The sequence below is a fragment of the Copadichromis virginalis genome, linkage group LG9 (assembly GCF_057382275.1).
Source record: "Copadichromis virginalis isolate Kocher_CV1m ecotype Utaka linkage group LG9, C_Virginalis_male_GT1.1, whole genome shotgun sequence".
NCBI classification, from domain to species: domain Eukaryota; kingdom Metazoa; phylum Chordata; class Actinopteri; order Cichliformes; family Cichlidae; genus Copadichromis; species Copadichromis virginalis.
In genome coordinates, this window is record NC_140626.1 from 21,922,750 (window position 1) to 21,928,135 (window position 5,386).

The 5,386-nt window shown below is 36.7% G+C and overlaps 1 long non-coding RNA gene across 2 annotated transcripts; it reads right to left on the bottom strand.

The window, feature by feature from the left end:
* Positions 1–292: 292 nt before the first annotated feature.
* On the bottom strand, positions 293–4,412 carry LOC146701827 (uncharacterized). Of its 2 annotated transcripts, none has more exons than XR_014922240.1 (6): positions 3,909–4,412; positions 2,279–2,410; positions 2,062–2,161; positions 1,698–1,943; positions 1,374–1,531; positions 293–814 (listed from the first exon to the last, which is right to left on the bottom strand). It is a non-coding gene; the product is annotated as an uncharacterized LOC146701827 (long non-coding RNA). The 2 variants fall into 2 exon arrangements; XR_014922239.1 differs by having other exon boundaries at positions 3,904–4,411.
* Positions 4,413–5,386: the final 974 nt, after the last annotated feature.

Here is a 5,386-nt window from a genome sequence, read left to right on the forward strand (position 1 = left end):
TTTTGTAACCCTAATTTTTAAGGTAGACAACGTATTATTTTACCAAAATCATGATAGAAAAAAACAAATATATTTGTCAATTATACAGCAATTTAATGTAAAAAATGCAACTTTCCATAGCTTTTTACGGATATTTGCAGTAAAAAAAAAAGTTATAATATAATAATATTTACAGTAATTTGTTGTTAATTTAACAGTAATAGGATAGACCCTATTATTGTAAATAACTGTAAAAATAACAGAAATATGTTAAACCTGATTAAAACCTTTGACAGTAAAAAACACAGTGAAATTGTATAACAAATTACAGCATTTTATTTTGACCAGATACATTTTACGGTAAATTCCTGGCAACCACAGCTGCCGGTATTTTACCGCTAAAAATACAGTACAATATGAGGAACATAAATGGTTTACCGTACATTTTACATTTGCAACCGCTAAATATAGAAAAATCTAAAGATGCTCATATACAACCAAGGTAGAGAATATTACTGATAAACAATGAGAAAATTTGACATACCATTTGAAAACAGACTAAACATATCATTTTCTCTATTCCTACAAAACAGCATAGATCTTGAGAATACAGCATGTGTCCATATATATGGCTGGTAATCCATGGAGGAATGAATAAACATGAAACAAAATATTACCTGCCCCTGACCTATCAACACTAATGAGTCACTGGGTCCTGCCTTGGTGAAGGAAAGGACTCGGTGGAGTTTCTAATGCGCATGGCGTTGAAGATACAAGCTCTGCAGGAGTACTTCAATGTCCATCAGGAGTTCACTTTGGAGTGGCAGGATCCCCTCTGCAGCAAAAAAAATGGACAAAGTTTGATCAGTGCTTGAGCAAAATGCACAGAAATGAACAAAACGTGCTGCCAAAAACAGATCTAATGATAAATGATTTCTTAAGTGTAAAATATACAGTTCTTAAAGGATAGCTATTGTCAAAATGCAACCTGGGCTGTTTTTTTTGTTGTTTTTTTTTACTGTAAACGAGACAAACATATATCTAAAAGCATAATTACGACAAACGAGCCGTTTTTGAGATTGACCGTGATTTTATTTTGTGGTCAATAGCCAGTGAATGGGAATACTAGGGGGCCGGGGCATAAATTTGAGCACATCAAAATCGATACAGTAAAAAAAAAAAAAAACCACACAGCCCAGGTTGCGTTTTGGCAATAGTTATACTTTAAATCTTGAAGTTAATGGCTGAATGCATGGTGATGAGACCTATCATTCAATCTACATTTTATAGCGTATGAAACTGCTCACCTGGACATGAACCTGAGCTCGGCTGATTAAGATTAGTGTCTCCTGTCCATCTTTCTTTAGCAAAACTTGAATAATACCACTGCTTACCTCTCATTGAATCTTTGGGTGCAGACTTAATTGAAGAGCCTCGTATAAACAGGCAGGGTGTGATGTTTAGGGAAACCAAAGAATACAGCCGCCATCATTTCTGCCAGAAGACTCATGGGGTGCAACGAAGCTTTCATTGTGGACTGGCTAGATACCTTCTGCATTCAGAAAGAAAACAAGAAGGGCATACACCATAAACAATAATAACTGACAAAAATAATGAGACAAGAAATTAAAGTAACAAAATAAGTGCAAATCAAGTTTCCCTGTGTTGCAGTGTAGCTGAATGTTTTTCAACAATTTGATTTACGGTAAAACACATACCAAATATTTCCAGCCAAGGTTTGTTTCAATCTTCAGCATTTTTTTCCTGCCATTGTCTTGAAACTGTTTCATCGGTCCCTCTCATTTGATGCCGTTTACAAAAACAAAACAGCAATATTGTAAAGGGGAAAAGGAAAATTAATTTAATGGGAAAAAAAAAAAAAAGATTATGACCTGAAATCTCACCATTTCCTGAGAGTCACAGGTCCTTTGAGTATCCTTATGGTTTCTGCTCAAATTCAGTGTCTGAAAAGGGCAGGAACAAAACAAACCTTTTTAATCATAATAAAGACAAAATAAGATTTAGAGACAGACGACAAAGAAATGTGTAAAATATCTTCTTGAATCTGTTTACTTTACTAACCTTGAAAGAGACTCTTGGGTCTTAGCTGTGCCACCACCCTTAAACCTTAAAACAGATGGAGACGATATGCTGGCCTGGCTTGAAATTTCCATATTTGGTGCTGTAAAACAATATCACAAACAATAGATTAATTGTACTTTTTGGACCTTGGCCAAAGCATAATCGAAAAAACAGAAAGCCCTTCATGGCTATTGTGCAATGAAATCATAATACTTACTGGTTTGTTTCTCAGATGTCTCCACTCCTAATGATTGTAGTGCCTCCAGTACAATTTCAAGGATTGAGGCAGACAGGTCCGGCAGCACCTTAGTAATGGAACTCCTTATGCTGTCCCCCATTTCCAAGATGTCTGATAAAAGAATGTGAATAAAGGTCAATTTACACCAAGTGGTACCTTTGGTCTTAAAATATGAAGCTGATCTTGCTTGATACTACACTTTTATACAGTGTTTCGTAAGTACCAAACTAACAGCACCATTATTGTGACAGCACACTGTGTTTCAATGGAACCATTTGGTACCCATACTTCATGTAAGATGTTAATGGATAGAAATCAATTAAGTCAGTGGGTTTTGACCAAAAAAAATCATTTTATTTAAAACAGCTTACTATCACTTATGTCACACAGAACATCAGCAGGAGGCTCAGTAGAGGGCTCTTCTGATTTCTGCCACAGATCAGACTCTAGCAGACATCTCAAAGTCTCTCTTAAAGGCACATAATAGGCAAACCTATCTTTTCTGTTTTCATCTCTCCCTAAAAATATTTTCTTTGGTTCCGCATAGTTGAAGGCTTTTTTAAAGATCTGAGCTCTGGAGTGCACTGTCCTCAATGGCCCGGTATGACATGCAGAAAAAAGATCATAGCTTTTGACAGACTCGCAGACTTTATTGATGTCCTCCTCTGATAATGATGTGTCATCTTTTAACAGTGATGCAAGTTTACCCAAACTGTATGTCTGTCCCAACTCATGCATGTTCTGCATTTCCTCTACAATGTTCTGTATGGTTGAAGCAGGCAGTAGAAACTGACCCTGCAATTTTAAGTAGAATAGTGAAACGTTTCTCAGAAAAAGATCACAGAATTCAGGGGGCATTTCCATGTTATCTTCATCTGTAATAGACTGTGCAGCAGGCTCGGAAATCAAGGGTACAAAGTCATCTGATGTGGTTGGAACAGATGATGATTGACATGCAGACTCTCTATATAAATCACCAATGCTGCTGTCTGAAAACTCTGTGTTTACGTGACATGTGAGCAGCAAAAGATGATTTAACTCTAAAGGTATTTGTGCATCCTCGTACTGGACAAGTGACCACGTGTCCTTCCACAATATGGCTCTTCAGATGAGCTATTAACTCTTTAGAGTTCTGACACTGACGTTCACACATCGCCATTGCACATGTAAACGAAGAAACCACCACCACACCAGTGACATGGGTGGGGGCAGTGTCTTCGGTAAAAATGAGCCTTAAACGTGCCATACCTGGTGTATGTCTGCTTGCAGCCTGCTTCAATACACCGAAAGAAACAACGTGGCTCATTCCGATGCAGTTTACAATGAAGCACGCAGCCCCTTGATGACTGAACTACCTTACCACAGAAATTACACGTTAACATAACTCCATGTACTTTGGTAATTCCTCCCTAGCGAATTAAGCACGCCATATACAGAAACTAATCCAGAGCAATGCTTCCCTCGCAACAGTAATGCTAACTCAACTCACAAATGCTAACTAAATTCACAACCTCACTCATAAAAAACGAACTGCTAAAATTATCTATAAACGCTGGGCTGGTGGATTTTTATAACAGAGATAACTTGAAGTTGCATGTACTCACCTCACCTCGAACTAATTGTAAGCTGCCAGGATGTCTACAAATTCCGAAGATGCTGTGGTCCAAGCAGCAATAAATGGCGCTAATATACGAGTTCAAAACTGTGTCCGTTAGCGAAGCCAACTTGAGTCTCCTGCATGAAAAAAAGAGCGGTTGGCACACAGCTCAGCAGCGCGCCACGCTATTGGTCATTTTCAGGTGACGTCATCCCGCAATGTAACGTCGCTCTTTGTTTCTTTAGGAGGTTCGAATTTGATCAGAAGTCACGTCTGCAGACCGCTGCAGCCACGTCTTGCCTTGCTTCCCCCTTTTTTGGTGAAATGGTTCGCTCATACTGCACAATGTTGCTACCAGATTTTTTTTCTCTGCAATTCGAACGTAAAACGTCTGTACACACAGTTTACCAGCAGTTTAGCTACCAATCAACAGCGATCACACAAATTCAAAATTTAAGGCCGACCCACTTAAGGTGGTCTGATAATATGGCGTGAAACACAACAACATAAAGTTGTTTTAAAATAATGATTAAAAAAGATTATTGAAATCAATTTTATTCACAACCATAAACTTTATGTTTAACATCTTCTTTTGCTGTTGATTTTTTTATCAGAAGGTTAACAATGATATACTGCAGGCCTAACTTTTAATCTGTATATCAGTATCTGAATTTAAAAAAAAAATAAAAATACTATCAGTTTTATTGTCTTTCACTGCTGATATTTGCTTTTTTTTAATGGTATGTACTGGTTGTATTATTACGGTGGACCCTATTTTTTAACATCTTGTTTCTGTAAAAATGAATGTTTTTGTTTGCTTAAAAATCTACAGCTTTATACTGTGAATTCCAATGTGCACAACCCCAAAAGATGTAGTTTTACTCAAATAATACCGTAAAATCTAAGTTTTTCAGACATTTTCAACATTACAATATGTAATTGTAAAATGTATGCATATTTATTTGTTTTCACAGAAAATATTTATAATTTCAACATTTTATTACAGTAAAAAACAAAGTTTTATCCAGTCTCACAATTAACGGTTATTCAATCTATTTAATACAGTAAAAGGAAGTTTTTGGTTTTATGCTCCATTACCGTTGGAATTTGACGGTGTTTTGCTGTATATTTTACTGACTTTTTTTACAGTGTAGGTGGAAACTAATGGTTTGAATACTGGTAGAAAAAAGTACCAAATGAAAAGTAATAGTGCTCTGTGTCTACCAAATGTATAATTAAGCAAATATTTGATAAGATGACTGTCCTTCACAAGAAAACAACCCCCACAGGTCATTTGTGCAAGCTCTTTCATGGCCTAAAGGTACCCATTCACTATCAACGTAACCTGTCATGGTTCGGAACTGGTCTGGAGGTCCTGTGCATGTTCTCACTAACCTTTTCCTTTAAGTAAACCAGCTGCAACATGCACGCTGGTAGAATTTTGAGAGATAGGCTGTTGAGCTGACCATGTTATATTTACATAAACTTAC